The 17,882-nt window shown below is 36.5% G+C and overlaps 1 long non-coding RNA gene across 4 annotated transcripts in view; it reads left to right on the top strand.

The window, feature by feature from the left end:
- The window catches only part of LOC116449968, a 60,489-nt gene that overhangs the window by 30,073 nt on the left and 12,534 nt on the right, over positions 1-17,882 (top strand). For 3 of the 4 annotated variants that reach the window (XR_004242614.1, XR_004242613.1, XR_004242611.1), the window contains one exon: positions 1,853-2,194. This is a non-coding gene — a long non-coding RNA (uncharacterized LOC116449968). Of the gene's footprint in view, positions 1-1,852; positions 2,195-15,269; positions 15,355-17,882 lie in introns of all 4 variants that reach the window. The other variant, XR_004242612.1, reaches the window with a different exon arrangement.

Below are 17,882 nucleotides of genomic sequence, written 5' to 3'. Positions count from 1 at the left end.
GACATACCATCAAGAAGGACGGCATCCAAGAAAACCTTTTCAACATCTGCTAAGAACTAAACAACAGATATTTGATTTTCTGCAAATTTAATTTCAGGCAAAATTTTACTTCATCCAATAATTTTTATATCCTCAAGACAGCCTGACCTAGTCATTTTACATATTCAAATCTCAGAATACAGCTCATACACTGGGAAAGACAGCAGTTGCTAAAGAGAAACTCTATTAGTTTGTAGTTCACATTTAAGATTGCTATGAGCAATTTCACTTAGAGTGAGACAAAAGCTTTTTTTGGAAGCAAAGCTCTTCCCTCACCAATAATATCAGTGATTTAAAGAAGCAGGTTCAAAAACATTTTATATGTTACTTGTAAGTTAATAAAATTTAAGTTCAAGCTCAAAAATTTGGGCTCTACTGTTTCAAAACACTGAGGAATAGAAAATAAAGGTAATATTACTGAGTCATCGGTTGTATTCTTTGAAATTCTTATGAGAAGTGCTTATTGTCACATTAAGGCAAGATAAGACCAAATCTAAGCAAAAACTTAAAAGAAAATACTTGGAAGAATGGATACTATTCCAAATTTCTTCCCAGGTTTCAGAAAGTAAAACACAAATATACCGGGAGGGAACATGTATATTCCAGGGCAGAGTAAAGAGAAACAGCCAGGAAATACAAAATATGGACTTCATTTTCAAAATTAATTATTTTAGAAGAAAAATGAAATGAAAAAAAAATGTTTCCAAATAAGTTGAGCACTCACATAAACTTCCACTGAAAGCCAAGATAACGATTATATAACCACAAAAGAGGTAAATGTTAAACAATGTGTTATACCAGTAGATATTCAGACTGCTTGAGGAATGACACCACGGATTAGGAGAGATGAGAGTAAAAACTACCCAGTTTTTCTTGTGGTTCCTTGGTGTACATGAGAGAACAGGAAATAAACCTACCAGGAACTTGGCACAGAAGGAAGCCTTCTGGATATGGATAACCACAGTACATGATTGGTCTCTAGTACCTCACACCCACAGCTCTCAACCTGCTTTGCAAAGCATGTAAGTGCAGGAAAACTGCTAATCTGAATCACCCTGCAGGGCCATGGCAGATTCAGAAACATAAGAAACAAGAACACCCGACCTGCTGCACACCCTGATCTTTTTACTATAAAAAGAGAATATACTTCTACACTTCATTTGTTGTGGGGAAAAAAGACAAAAAATTTTGGCAGGACTATTCCCTAAATTACACTCATGAAAAGAAAACAAAGGGGAAACAACATTAATTATTTCATTAAGCAAGTGTGATTTTATTTTTTGTTTTTAACTGGCATTAAGACTTTGGAATATCTGGAATTAACAGTACTGCTATCAAATGGAGTCAGACTTTACCATTGATATTTGTTTTGCCATTCAGTCCTTTCATTCCATCCACTTCCACCCTGAAGACCATGTCTTTTCCCTTCTTAACATCCATACACAGGACGTCTACTTTTGATTTAGCCTATATGCTCATCTCCTTGCCTTATTACTTTAATTCCTCTTTGCTCAACTGCAGAATTAATGCTAGATTAATCTGCACACAGGGCATCCATCCCAGTGTGCCTGAGTGCAACAGCAAACAGAAACCAGTAGGGAAGTTTGCAAATGGTTCAATTATTACATGAATTTCAAAAAGCAGCTTCTGATAAGATTAGTTTCTCGAATGTGTTCCATGTGGTTTCACTGAGAAGGCATTGGCACATAGTCTAAATCTGACCATGGAGTGATTTGGGAAAGCCTGTGCAGTGCTAGGCAGCAGAAGCAGAATGACAAAAATCTGTGCTTGTTCTCTTCTTTGTTTTCTCCAGGATCTGTGTCCATGATCCCTGTGAAGTTTCACAAATCTGTGGGCTAACTGGCTCACGAGAACACCCTGCTCCAGTTCCTGCCCCATCCCTTGGCCTCTTCCATCCACAGTATGGCACCAGCCTCCAATCCTGTGGGCAAATTCTGCCTGGGTTTGCTATTTCCTGGGAGAACAGGCCTGCTTTAGTCTGCCTTTTGTACTAAGCTCCTTGGAATCATCCAGGCAATAATACAATTTTGAATCTCAAGCCCCAAGGAAAAGTGAAGATATCACACCATTGGAGAAATGTCCTTTTGAGTGAAACTAGCCAGCTCTGGTTTTCTTACTGCTCAAACTCCCCAAGGTAGGTAAAGATGCCTCTTGCCAAAAGTTTTCTTATTTGAGTGCACCCCAAGACATGACACTGCTCTTTCCATTTTGCTGAGTCAGTCAGAATTCAAAGATGTGTAAAACCATGTATAATGAACCTGATCAAATGTGTTCTGGTACCAGAGTCATTTATCTTCTTGTATCCAGGCCTCAGTCATGAAGGAAAACAGAGCTCTGTTCCTTGCAAACCATAAAATATTTCCCTCTAATTATCCTGACACCATTAGACACACTCAGACTCCCATAAATTAATGTAAATAATGTGAATATAATTTATCATAAAACCTACAAAGCACAGTAAAACCTTCTTCTCCCCCTTCTCAGGCATTTCAGTCAGTTCAGTATAACATTGGCCTAATATTTAATGATCCAGCACTGTGCTAGTCTGCTCTATGACAGATATCTGTGTATAAACTATAGAACATAAAATAGATTCAAGGGAAGGACCAAGAACTGGTATACAACATTTCTGAAACTATTTAAGTGATAGAGGAGCTGTATTCCCACTTTCACAAGTGAATTAAGACACACAGGAGATTTTGAAAATTGTAATAAACTGACAATAATTAGGCATTTGTGTGAATTATACTTTTTATCTCCATTTAATTATTCACTTTTACTCACTTCTGTGATTAATTAGATTTTGTTTTGAAACATTATTCCCAACAGCTTACAATAAAAGATATACTAACTACTCACAGCTTAAGGAGGTTTATATAAGTCCCTTGATGGGGCTCAGAAGAAATACAGCCTGTAACACCTGCCTGAGGAGTCACAGCAGGAAAAGGTGCTTACAGTGGTGGTCTTCTACCCTAGAGGAAGGACAGCTGTGAATCAGGAATGGGAAACCCATAAAAACCCAGCAATTAAAAAGAAATACTTATTTTTTCAGGTTTCAGTAAAGGAGGACTGTAGGTGCTGTATTTCTAGAGAAGCTATGCAGAAGCTAGAAACAAGAGAAAAAATTATAGCCAATAGGAGGAGTTTTGTTAGCTAACTGCTGTGGGAAATAAGCACTATGAAGGCACTTGGGCCATCTGATCAAAGAAGCAAATATTCTAAAGAGGGATTTGTGTCATAAGCTGCAGAGAAATTGAAATGAGAAAGCATTATCATGTTGTCCTGAAAAAATAATGGAAAGGTTACAATAGCAAAAGCTGGGCAGGAGGAATGGGCATGGTGGGATGTTCTTCCTGGGTAACACATGGAGATTTCCTACAAGGTCATGAACAGCTCTAACAGATACAAACCCAGCAGCACCCTGAGGGGACTGTGCTGAACTTAAGAGAGGCTGACCAGAGATACAGGTGTGCTCTGTCTGCTTCCTTCGTTGATTAAATTCAGGACTTCACAAAGCTGTTACACGGAAGAACTCCGACTATAGCATGGTACCCCGTATGTCTCTCCCTTATCTCTCTGTGGAGTGAACAAGCCTCCCCTTCCTCCCCTGCCTTGAACACAATTCCCTTGTTCTTTCCATTATTTTTATTACTGTAGGTGCTTTATTGCTGACAAACACTGAAAATTTGAAGTGTTAAAATGGAAATGAAGATAAGAATTTAACAAACCAAAATTATTTCAATATCAATCTGATAGTTCTACCAGCCTAACATCCTAATACAAAAGTGTTCCTCTAGTATTAGGAAAGTCATCAAGCCACGATAAGGGAGACAAAATCACTTCCAGTCTCACCTGGGGACTTGCAGCTAACAGCACAATTACACATGCTACTGCATCAAATATACTAAAGCAAACATTAGGAGGGTTTTTATTTATATGCATTCTGTCTATGCAGCAGTGTCAGAGTTGACAGCTCAAAAGACTGCTTTTTCCCAAACTCCTACTTTTAATAATCTGCAAACATGATTGAAGGAAGCAGTAAGAAATCTAATAAAAATGAATGCAGAAAGGATTAAGGAGACAGCTTCATGACAATTTACAGTTCTACATAGCAGTCTCTTGCTACGAGATGTGATAAGACAAATCTTGTTTACAGTGTGTTAATCCCATGTCCCAATAATGCTGGTATGCAATGGATTCAACTCTTCTGTAGAATGGAGATGCTTCTGCATTAAATGAACAGCTGCAGGTAGCAGCAGCCCGAGTGAGAGAGCAAAGGCCAAGGGTTAGTCCGGATTACATTTTCCAATGAGTCATTCACATCTCTCTCCCTCAGAAAATGTTTGATGTAAGTTGTTTTGTTGTAAATTATAAGTAAAGATTTATTTGAGCTTTTCTGGGTCAATGATTGACTTTTATTGTTCTCTAAGGAGAGAAATTTGAAAGCTGGCTTTTAGGTTTTTAATGTAATAGAGATTTATGCATTTTCTATGACTGAAGAGGACTCTGACATTGTGAAATACCTTTAGCCATGAACAGTGTGTCTATATAATACCAGGTACCCTCCTAAATCAATTCCCCTTATGAATGTAAAATTTAGTAATTCTCTTTGCAGAGCCAGTAAAAGTTCATGGACTATTACCTTTTTATCTCTGTACAAGTGTTAGGTCCTATCACTGCTTACTCATGTCCAATCACTTCAAAATATTAGCTAATTAGACATTGTCTAAGCTATTGGCCTCAAAGGTAATGGTTTGACCCAGATAGGACATACGTCTGCATCTCAGAAGCCAGATTATATTCCTAGATCTGATATTCAATTTTCTGGACACTTTAGGAAGCTCACTTCATCTTCTGTGACTGTTTAATCTTTGACCTTTATTAGTGTCTGTGTCAACCGTAAAACACTCTCTTTTTCCATATGGATACCTCTCCTATTTTGTTTTGCAGCATCAATATTCCACTAGAAGACAAACCAAAAAAAATTATGAAAATAATTTCAAAAGTTTCAAGAACCTCATGCAGACACTGGTATCTTCAGTTGCTGCTTATTGGTAATAATCACTATTCTTCTGTTTTGGTGTTTTATTCATACATTTGAGAATTAGAAAATACATTTTTCTCTAGGCTGCCCTTTACATCAGTAAGGGAAGGCTAGTTGTCCTTTAGTCAACTTTTATTTTGTTTCTGCCCAGCTTGTTCTTGGAAACAATAATCTAAGTTTCTCGTCTTTCTGCCATTGGAATGCCTGCATTCTGGATCAAGTGCTAACCAATACGAAAGCCGTGAAGATGTATTGTGTTTAATCACATCTGTCATTACAGGAGATGGTCACCTTAGCAGAAAGATCACTATAATGGGTTGCTAATGGGCTATTAAGGGGCTTTCAAGTATCAAGATGATCATCATAAGTAAGAACTGAGAGTCATTCTTTATTTCTGTGTAAGATTAATTTTTCCCCAGTAATTCCATGGATTAATAATGCAAGGTTTGTGCACCTCAGGAACTGCTTCACAGTTTCTTACCATATGCTATGCAAATTCAATAATTAACTCTTGACTTCACAATTTAAAAATAAGGTGCTAGTAACTCTATTTAGGGAGGGGAAAATACCAAGCTGAGCAAGTATTCTGAAAGGAAAAATTAGATTATATACTTTAAAAGGGTCATGATTTTATCAGAGTTTCAGAACTACACTAACACACACTCAGTTATAGTCCACAAACATTTTTAAATGGCAAAATGCAGAAAATATATGTCACCTCAGATCCTTCTCTATCATTTCTTTGTTCTCCGATTAATTTCTGGATACTAACACCTCTCAAAGCTTTGCAGACTGTATCAAAATGTTCTATATTGTGTCTAAACTGGTGCTCTCAGATTTGATATCCTTTCAAATGAAAGCAGAAAACATGGAAAGTGGCATTATACGTTCAGATGTGAAATACTGAATTAATTTTGGTTTATAGAAGAAATGGAAAGGAAAAAGCAGGTTCTTTCCAGTCCTAGCTGGTTATACAACTTATAACAAACTGTCAAACAATTTGACTTTTATGTCAGATTTTTCCTAGGTATAGTTCTCAGTTTCTTGTGAGTTGAACAGGTACCTGTCACTAACAGACAACAGAATAAAGAGGTTTACCTGCACCTTTGAGCTTTATAGCTTATGGTTCCAAAGCTGTGTGTACACTCACACAAGTAACACATATACAAAGCTTTTTTCCCTTTTTTTGCCAGTGATAGAGTTATTTTCAAGCTTTTCTTTACAATTAAATATTTCTGCCTTCTTTTGGTTCTGCCCCTGACCAACATGGTCAGCGAGCTCTACATTTAAAATGTCTTTTTGAAGTTCCTCTGATGATTCTGCCTGTATTTTCTGACAATCCTGAGTTATCCCATGTTGCAGCTCTTCCTCTCTTTTACTGCTCCAGCACTATCTTGGAGAATAAGTGTCAGCAGGTGTAAACAGGAAAAAGAAGACAAGTGGCACCATTATAGCATTGCTTTCACTTGAGAGGGGCTACTTTTAGAAAAGAAAGCACTTGCAGCAACTCTTATTTGATTGGCATCATTGTCTAGTGAAGCTGGCACACCATCTTGTGAGCAGGCACAATGCCATCAGAACAGATGGGCATGTGCATGGGAAGCCAAAAGATAATGTACGAGTACCAAATGTGTGTATTGGAGGGCAAGTTTCCCAGTCAAGGAACTGCAGAATGGCAGTTTATAAGCTTCTGCACCTATGTTTAAGGGAGATAACACACACATTGCATCTTTACAATACGTTCATGGGTAAAACACTCTGCAACAATAGACTGGGACCCAAGAGTCTGGAATTCACTGACTGCTGAAGGATTAGCAAATTTGCAACCTCCTGTAAGTAAAAGAGCCACGTAAAACCCTAATGTGGTATCTTTACAGTTGCAAACTAGGATACTATTTCTGCCTTTGACATTGACCAGGAGGAGATAACTGAAGACCAGGAAGCAGGGACTGTATGGAAGCATCCTCTCCAAAGTATTCCTCCCAGGCAAAGCTTTCTGAGATGAAGTTTTCATGTGGACCATCACATTTAATAACAGGTGGACTTAATGACATGAATTTGTGTTACATCTTTGTGCATCCGTTTATAATTTTAGTTTCCACAACACCTTAATGAATACTACAAGTGGATCATTCATAAAATGAGTGAGCACTTCCTTTACTTTGTTAAACTTGCCCCTTGGCCAGAGTTATAGGGTAGCAGCATATGTTGCCAGAAATAACTGCTTCTTATTCCACTCTTCTACACTGCTTGTGAATATATGGACTTCTAGAGTAGCCCCCTCCTGGACTAAGTTATGTTTGTATTTCACAGCTGTCATTTCAGGCCTCCCAGGTTGCCCAAAATGGACACAGAAAATTCTTAAGGTCTAGTCAGAAATCTGGTTTGGTCATTACTTTTGTCCTGCCAACACCACTGTCACCATCACTAATCTGGTCAGAAGCAATATTATGTGGAATAAAGTAGAAAAAAACCAAATCAGAGACATGATAAATATTCATGAGTGATACCAGTCAATTCAGGTTTGGCAGTATTACACATCTCCTTTAAATGGGCTTGAATGACAAGAAGAAACAGATCACATCAAACAATGCCACATTGCACTTCAGTATGAAACCACATTTATTGGACCTCCATAGCACATGCGCTTCATCAAGGAATAAAGCACAGTAATAGAACATATAAATAATAATAGACTGAGATAGGAGTTATCCCAAGATGTGGTAATGTGTATTTCTCAGCATCCTTTCCTGTCAGCCCACTGCATACTAATGAAATTACATTAAAATATCCATTCATATTCTAAACTCATTTCTAAATATTCTCTTAACTGTAGCCTTTTTTCCCCCTCTATTAGGAACCAAAGGGTAAACAAGGATGTGGCTATAATCTGTCTGTTTCCATACCAGCATGAGGATTTTTAATACTTCTAACAGTTACACCCCTAGACACACCTAAGATAGAACATAGCAATGCTCCCTTTGATTCCCAAGAACAGAAAACAAATCTAAGTCTACAGAAACAGAAAACAGCTCTAAGTCTAAATGCTTAGTATTTTATACCAGTACAACTTCAGCAAGCTCACACAGCACAGTTTTTTTTAAATACAGATAGCATGTAAGTGATACCTGATTACCTGTACAGAAAGGGCATCTCTTTATCAGTGCAGCACCATTGTAGGATATTGCAACACAACCGATCAAACAGAAAAACTAAACTTCAGGGTTTGAAAAGACTGTAGTGTTTTCTCCAGTAACACCATTGGATTTAAGGACTTGTACTATATATTATATATATATATATATATATATATATATGTATGTATGTATGTTATTACCTCTGTACTGCTGAATACATGCATATGAAAGCGCTTTGTTTTAATACCTCCGATTTCCTTCAAACCCTCTTTATTATACTTTTAGATATTTTAGAGACATTATTAGGTTTCACATCCTGAACTTTTTCACTGAGAACAAATCCAGCCTGCTCCATTTCCTTTCCTTTATACATGTTTCCATACAAGCGTACTGAAGCACATTTTATACCCAGTCACAAAAACCTGAAAGAGAAAAATCTATGATCGTTTTTGGTCTATCTTGGAGCATTTGGCTATCTTCTTTAGTACTCTCAGTAGAATAAGTGATAATTAACAGTGATATCTTCCCAAATCGGAATGGTTTGATGGAAGCACTTTTGAAACACATCACAGTGCCTGATTTGCTGAAACTCGGCCAGCTCTTCTTACATCTGGAGCAGCAGCACTATATCTAACTTATACCAGTTGGTAGTTGAAATCTATTAAAGATTATTGTTAGCATTTAAAAATACAGTTGCCCCTAGCTGGTTTCTCTTACATTAAAATTGCCCAGCTGCTTTAGCTCTTTTGGCTTCAAATTGGAACAACCCACGGGAGAGGCCAGGTGTTGGTGTCAACAGCAGCGCGTGCAGCCACTGATATGTTCTTGTTCTGGGTTTTCACTGTAGAGAGACTTTCCCTCCGCCTGCACAGTGCTCCAAACAGTCATGTGAGTCAGAGAAGTAAATTAAAATTGTGTTACATTTCACAAACTGACTAGGATGGTCTTTCACTGTCTTGCCTAAAGATACCAACAGCTTTCTTACCATTTTGTGTGCTAGGACATTATTTCCCCCTAGTTCTACCAAACCAACTTCAAGGGTTTCAGAAAAACAAGATGAACAATTATCACAGTAGTGATATTACATGATTTAGGTATACAAATGTTCACATAATGCCCTTAGCAACAAGCCAAATGTTGGTTGTATTGGTATATTTTGAAGCTCATAGGATCTAGTATATGCATTCAAAATATGCTTTCTGTGCTTTTCTCTTCTGCAATAAGTTCACTTTTCTGGAGCAGAGGTGTATTAATTAAAAATATTTTTATCAATATTTTTGCCACAGAAAAATACATGCGTGAAATATAACACCTGTTATTTTTAGCATCCTCATTTTGTTCCAAATTTATCGCAGAACATTCTTGCATAATAATTCTAATGCTTTTATGGGGAACCTAACCCAATTTTAACACAATGTGAATTTGGATCAGGTAAAGTGCTGTTCACAGAGTGTATCTGCCAGAGTATAAATTGCTCAATACTAAAATGCCCACTCTCTAGAGAACAACTTCTGCAGGTACTTTATAAACAACTGCTGAGGTTACTCAACCTGTTAATTACCGCTGAAAATTCAGCCTGGTATCCAAATTATGTCTGTTACAAAGAATGTTTATGCCAGAATTGTCAGCAGCAAGCTGCCTTCTACATCCCACCCCCACTGCCACTCTGCAATGCCCTTGAAACTAAGCAGATACAGTGTCAGTGAAGAATAAAATGAGGAATTCATGGGAGCACTCATATACTGCAGGTACACACTCTGTAACGACACACTCCTGCTCTGTAAGCAGTTCTTATACATCAGATGCTCACAACCTAAGTTACACACCTAAAAATAACTGCTTATGTCAGGAGGTTGTAAAGCAGGAGAAACAAGTACTACTTGCACATGCAAGTCCCTAAAACCAAACGGATAAATACCCCAGCTTTCGTAATCACAACAAGCACCATTTCAGAGCACAATTACAATTGATCTACTGATGAGATTGGGTTCAGAAAAGGCTACAAACAAAAATCTACACCTCAGGATAAAGTTAATGAGGCTGTCGAGGGAGCAGCAGGGCCAGATTTAGTGCCAAAAATGCACCAGTGACACTAGAGAGTTGAGGAAGGTGAAGAAAAAGAGTGCTAAGTGATAAGGAACAGTGCAGCTCAGTGACAGATAGATTTAAACCTCTTAAGTTCAATAACCACATGACAAAGATTGTTAAATCAATTCATAGGAATTATGCTGAATCCTGGCTAAGATGCACATCAAACAAATAGCACAGCATTTAGAGCTAGGAAATATAAGCAGTCAAGAAGGTAATCTATGTGTCACATGAAATATGAACAAGGAAGGGGCTCTTGGACTACTTGTAAGCAGTTCAGTGCCTTCTTGCTGAGCTATAGCAAATTTCTACCATCATGATAAAGACACCCTGGGCATCCCTTCCCTGGCACTTCAAATGCAGAACACAGGAACAATGGCAGAGGATGTCAAACTCAGAAAAGGCCCTTAATCAGGACACACTCAAAGCTCAACACAAAACTTCCAGTTCTCCTTCCCAGGGCTTTTGAATAAAACTTGTCAGCCATTGCACTGGGGGTAAGAAATATAGAAATGTGGTGGAATGTGCAGTAAATCATTACATTCCAATGGCTCATTTACATTACATATAGTTCAGAGTTAAAGTCCACTCTATAGCCATTCCAGTGAAATCCTGGTACAGGAGATGACGGCAGCAGATGGTTGTTTAGAAACCTGGAGTCCCCTCTAAATGAACCAAACCAGGTTGGAAAGTCCATATTGGACCTCGTCTCTATAAGGCCAGACTGAACCCTTTTCCTTAGTCCCGGAATGCTGGTGCCCAAATCCCACAAAAGATATTCATTCTGTGCCTCAGTTAAACAATTATGAAAGGACGAGGAATTTTTCATAATTGTGTCAGTCTTCAAATCTGTTTGTCTTCTTATTTTGACAAAACATTTCTAGTTCCCAAGTATGACAAAATCCAGTGTTTGTAGAGCAGTTGGTGTCTTTCAAATGGCTTAATAATGTAAGTTAAAGCCACTGTTGAAAAAATTCAATATTGATAAATGAAAATTAATGTACATTGGGGAGGCAATGGGAATTAGTCATTCATCTTAGCAAGTTCTGAGCTCCTATAATCCAGGAAGGACATCTAACCAATATTGTGAAGACCTGAAGCATGGCCTGCAGTGGGAATGGGAGCTTATAAAAAGAAAAGAAAGTTTTACTATATAAGGAAAAGAATTAAATAATGTGGATTAAAACACCTAGAGATTTTCTGCATCTCATGAGGGATATTCAAGAAATGGGGTTCACAGAAGCAGAAAAGTATGATGGAAGAAAAAAAAACCCTCTTAGATAAGGATAAATTGCCTTTTAAACTTATTTTGTTTATTTTCTTGAAAAGAAGACGAATAGGAACAGGCATGACAAAAAGTGTATTAAGAAGTAATGAAAGCTATAAAGAAGGTCAACTGGGAGCTTTTCTTCTTCTCTTCCATAATACAACAAAATGAGTTAGTTATTAAATTGAAGTGGGGTAAATTAGGAACTGATAAAAGGAAAATAATTTTTCTCACACAACACATAATTAGATTTTGGGACTCCTTACCATGGCATTTTGCTAAAGCCATAAATTAAGTAAGATTCACAGAGGGAATAGATTTCACATAGATAAATTCTTGAGATACATTGTGGTTGAAACAAAGAATTTTACTTAATGCTGACAAAGAATTATTTGAAGTGATTTAAAACTCTGGGTTTTAGATATTAAGACAAACTTAATGAGCACTTCACAGATGACCTCTATTAGTCAGAATGCTAGACAGCAAAACTAGAGCTCTCCTTCAGTACAGTAATTCCCATGTACTTGTGTTTCAAACATTACTCTTCAAGGCTATAAAGATGAAAGTATGAGTTTACACTGCCCAGGGAATAAAGACAAGTTTGGGGTCAGGGAGTTGAAGGGAAGGGGATAACTCAGGGAGCAAACTAAGAGGCTTCCCAGTTACTCCTGCTTGAGATTTACAGCCACAGATGAGGAGAGGTTCCATATGGAAGAAGATTGCAGAGATTATTTTTTTGCCTCCTCCATCTTTATCAGCTACTTTTACTGTCATCAGATCATTTTTAAATTCTGATCACGAAACAATCTTAATCTGGCAGTTGTCATACTAGAAAGTACAGTGATTACTTTGTTAAGAAACTGGAAAAACGTGATCCTGCACGTAGAGAGCAAAAGTCTGTTACATTTCTTTTCTAAATGCTATCACAGTTCCCACAAAGGTCACTGGACCCGTCTCTTTTTCAGCAGAAGTGGTGCTCATGAATGTTTGGCCAATTCTAAGACAACAATATACACAATTTACAGTGGTTAACTTAAAGAGCATTTTTTTTCTGAGTGGGAAAATAAAACACTAATTATCATAGGCAGGACAGTAAATAGCTGCTTGAACAATTTACCAGAAAACACAAAGGTGCTTAAATCAGAGTATTTCAGTTACTGGGAAGAACTGAGCCATTGATGGAGGCAATGGCAAGAGAATAGCATGAGAAATAAATGGAATGGAATGGAATCAGAAGAAGAAAAAGGAAAGAAGTTAAAAATTGCAAGGACATCCAAAACTGGATAGATGCTGTAATTGATAGTTTGGCCTAGTAGGAATACAGATTTTTCCAAACTAAAATATCTCCTCAGAAGTATACAGAAAATGCGTATTAGACAACCTTTGTTGGCCTGTGCTCGGTGATATATGTCAGGTGTTTAGGTCCACAGAATTTCATTTCTTTTTGCTCTTCTAACTTACAATTCTTCATTGAACTTCAGTATTGATTTACTTCCAAATCACATACTGTACCTTCTTGCACTATTGCTTTTTAGGTAAACATTAACAACACTACAAGATGGAGCTGATCCAAAGTGTTTGTTAATTCATCAGTAGTGGGAAACCTATGTGTTTTCAAGCAATGCAAATTGGTTTGGCTTCTGCACAGCTCCTACTTTTTTTCAAACACTGATGGCAAAGAACATTTCCCAGGATTCATATCAAGTACTCATTTTAACAGCGTTAATTTATGATGTAGGTTATTCCATTCTACCCTGAATAACATGACTTATTCAAAAAGCAAGCAATTTTCCAAAGTAAATACTCATTTTCCGTTCTAACAGTGGTGATATTTGTGGATTTTAAGGGAAAGGGGCTGAGTCTGAAAAACATCTTTTCTACATTTTTTTTCTTGGGTATCACTCATTATACTGTTAGGATATTTTAAATATCTAACCCCTCCCACAAAATTTTAAAACTGTCTCACTGTATCTATTGTAGAAATGGAATTATGAAGTAGATTAACTTTCTAAAAGAAAGTTCTTACTTTACTTTTCTTGCTACTGTTTTTGTCTGCTTCTCTGGACTCAAAACTCTGTAGATGATTATAGGATCATTCATCTTAATAGCATTTTTCAATCCAGTGTTGACTTAATTGTTCACAAATCACTTAACCTCCCTAATGATTCAGGAAACCCATCAGCATAACTGTGCCCTTTGTGTCAGAGTGAACTTGTCTCCTGATAGAGTTGATAAATAAAGCAAAATTGAAGCTTGAGTTGTTGGAAGTCATGACATGGATGCATGTCCACAGACTGGCATGCCCAGGCTGACATTAACTCTGCCAGCCAGTTTTTCTTTGGCATTGTCATGTGGAATGCAGGCAGAAGGGACTTTCTGGCCAAATCTGAAGTTCTGGACTTAAGATCTGTCACTTGAAAGATCAATTAAATAAAATACATAGAATAATAGAAGAAAATCATGAACTTGGACAGGCTATCAATGTCACTGTGGATTTTGAATGTAACAGAGCAAGACTAAGAATTGCCCGGGCACTTAACCTGAGACAACTGAAATGCTGGGGTGGAAAAGTAGGGTGGTCTGAGGACAAAAAACATCTGTGATTTTGAATTAAACATGGTATACAAAAATTTTTTTGAAATCCTTAAAAAATATCTTTCATCCCTACATAGACCTTTTATCTCGAAATTATTAACTGCCAAAGAGAAGGCAAAATACAATAATCCTGTAGTCATGAATACTCATACTCTGTTTTGATAACTAATAATGTAAGATCAGCTAATTAAACACCCTCTTAAAATGAATGCTTAAATGAATTTTTAATTCATTCAGTGTTCCTAGCACGGTTCTTAATAGACCAGTGCTTTGTAGTTTATATCTAAATTGAATTTTCAGAGTCAAAACTATGCCCTCCATCAGCTAAGGGAAAAATGCGCGGGTGCATGCGCTGTGTGTCTGTGCAAAGGGGAGGGATCACAGCATCATATTGGGCTGTAAATTATCACCAAAAGCATTCTTAAAAATTAAGCAAGAGTTTTGACAAACGTTTTTTCTAGATTGTTGATAACACAAGATAATGGGAGTGTTTCTGCTTGATGTTTTACACTAGAGAGAGAACTTCAAATACTAGGATAGATAATTATATACATGAGCAGGGGAAATGTATTATTGTGACATGATGGGAAGTACATCATGAAGCTGTGAAAAGACAGGTGCCAGGATATCTCTACACATAAGAGAAGTCAAGCAGGTGATAACGTCAAGCCTTACTATCACCCAGCCTGTAGTGTGTAATACTGTGATATCTGGTGCTATGTGACACTTCTTCTCAGGAATGATGTGTTAAAATTGGAATTCTCGAGCCTCCACTGCAGTTGGCACTATATCTGATTTACTAATTTATTAATACTAATAGCAAGCTAATAGAAATGGGTGAGGAAGAGCCTTGGTGTCATTCACACTGACACAGTGTGCCCAAGGGCACAGTGGGTACAAGAAGGGGTGAAAATACACTCACGGGCATGAAGAACACAAGTGTTGTTACAATCAACTAAATCTATGAGCAACTGATCATTTGATGTTTTTAGAAAGAATAAACCATTTACTTTTTCTTTTGCCCCACCAGGGAGGCTGTAGATATTAACATTTCTGTATTAGCAGTATTTCTTTGTAGGACTGAGTACTTGGAAACACTCGTGCTGGGCTGCTACCACACATTCCTCAGTCCTGCAGGGTAACTACTGGCATCAACCACCAAGGTGAGTGTAAACTTGAACCTCAAACTGGCAGCCTCTGTCTGAACTAACTCAACTGACAAAACAGAAAAACCAAAGCCATTTGGGATGGCAAAAGCAAAAATAAAAGTCTACCAAAAAAAAAAATCTATGAGGGTCAACAGATCAGAATATACTGCTCTTTCATTTTCACAGCAATCACAGCTTGCGTGAAGCTGCCAGTATTCAGCATAAATAACACTTGGAAAATTTCAGAAGACAAATTGCCTCCTGCAATGTGACATCAAGGTGGTATATGGAATTTTATATACAAATTTTGTTTCCTCAAAACATATTTGAGGTATAGGCCAGTATGTATATAGAAGCTTTGTATTGAAAAGCAAAACCAACCTGAACTCATGCACCAAATTATATCCAGTTAAGACATTTTTGAGAAATAGGCATTTCTTAGTTACTACAAAAGCTTCTAATGATAATTAAATTAGTATAGCATGTATAAAAAAATACCTTCTGTAGTTTTAAATTATAATCCTTAGACAAAAATATAGTTTATAGAAAATTCATACACAAAAGCATTTTCAAATACTGGCAGAAGCTTCCTATAGGTGTTTCAAACTTCTACCTTTCAAACTCAGCAAGAATAATTATCTCTATTTGAAGTTCTTTTCTACACAACTAACATCTATTTTGTTCATTTTGAGTAAAAGCAAAAAACCAGGCTAAACAGGTTGCAACTTTTTTGTTCCCTATACTTACTTTTCTTCTTTTAACAACATTATTTTAATTCTATAAAACAAAAGGAGGTTTTGCTTAGCAGTGTTTGCAAAACACAGTGTTTGCACATGGAACAAACTGTGTTGGTTTTCATGAGCTCTTAGCTTTTTTCTTCATCAAAAAAAACTAATAAAGAAATAAGTAAATAAGAAATTAACACAGTTAGCTTTCCTTTCAAAGCAAAACCTAAACTGCTAAATAAAAAGTATTTTCAACATTTTGAGTTATGTACAGATAATATTTCAAAACTCTTCCTAAGAAAGATCACCTTTTGAAATAACACCTAAGAAAAAAACTCTCTCTCTAGACATTTTTCTTTTTAAATTTCATCCTGACCTTGAAATAATCTGAATAAATTTGATGTGGATCAAATGTGTACAAAAATAACCCATTTATAAAGAGGAAGCTACGTAGCCATAGAAATATTTATAAATAGATGGTGCATATAGAAACACAAAAACTGATTTTGCAGAAAAAGCATGATTTTAAGAGATCTGCAGCTGTTCTCAACCTTTAGCATTGCTCATGTGAGCCAAGAGATTTTTGTCTAGTACTGAAGCTAAATTAACTTCATGGCTTGGATTTATCCCCTTGGGTAAACCCCTAACATACAGAGTACCAGGCAAAAAGCTTACTCTCAATTTCATTTTCCCAAAATTGAAATGCTTTAAAAAATAAGCATAAATGTATTTCAAAATCCAATTGCTTTGGCCCTAAATCTATCTTTTCTTGGCAGAGTGCAGTTTTTTTTAATCTGAATGCTAATATTTTACAATGTGGCATCAGATATAAAATACTAATTTACATTGTGCCAGAGATCTAGAGCATTTCAGTACTAGTCAATCAATAAGTGATTAGAGGAGTGGATTTCTGAACAAGGGAATATTATTTAAACTATAAAATAATACTGCAAATTATTCTATAGATGATGTGTACCAAAATGTCTAGAGCAGAATAACTGCACTCATTAACACTGTCTCAAACAGAGGGGAAGGCGAGTAGAAGAAAGAGCTGTGATTTTAGATCAATGTGTTAAATACATGTAAGATAGAGATGTCCAAAGGCTATATTGAAGGAGGATAAATTTAATGAAATTCTGAAATAACAATTTAAGTAAAAATACCTTTAATAACCAAAAATTGGAAGTATTTGCAGACTGGGAGCTTCAATTCCAACTTTTATTCCTGCCAGCATACCTTGCAGTAAGTAGGGAAAAAATTCAACTTGTTTAACTATTATGTGAAATATATAATTTATAAAGTTAGTCCATTTCTTACATGCAGACATAGGCAGAATTCCTGACTGGACTTTTTTTGGAAGAACTATAAAACAAGCTGTAATATTAATTCTTGGAAGTTGTTTTTTTTTCTTTAATATATTGGATTGTTTTCATTTATCAGAAGTAAGTAACCTAATACTCACATTCATCAGGCTAACAAGCCTTATGTAGTCATTACTCATGTAACAAACTGTAGGAACTAAAGGAATTTTCCCAATTATATAAGGAGATAAAAAACTTAGCAGGGAAAAATACACACATTTGACAGTTTTTCAGCCAATAGTTTTCTCTGCAGCCTTCAGGTTTTTGAATCTAATGGAAAAAACTCTTTACAGTGATGAAGCTGAACTACTATAGAAATGAATGGATACACTACTGCTTGGAGAGGGCTTTTCTTTCTTAAAAATTACAAATTTTTCCTTCTTTCACCAGTGTAAACATGTTATTCCCAGCTATCATCTGGGTACTTCCCCACTTACTGACAGGTGCATTTCTTGCT

This window comes from Corvus moneduloides, chromosome 12 (genome assembly GCF_009650955.1).
Source record: "Corvus moneduloides isolate bCorMon1 chromosome 12, bCorMon1.pri, whole genome shotgun sequence".
NCBI lineage: Eukaryota > Metazoa > Chordata > Aves > Passeriformes > Corvidae > Corvus > Corvus moneduloides.
This window is presented reverse-complemented; position numbering and strand designations above follow the sequence as displayed.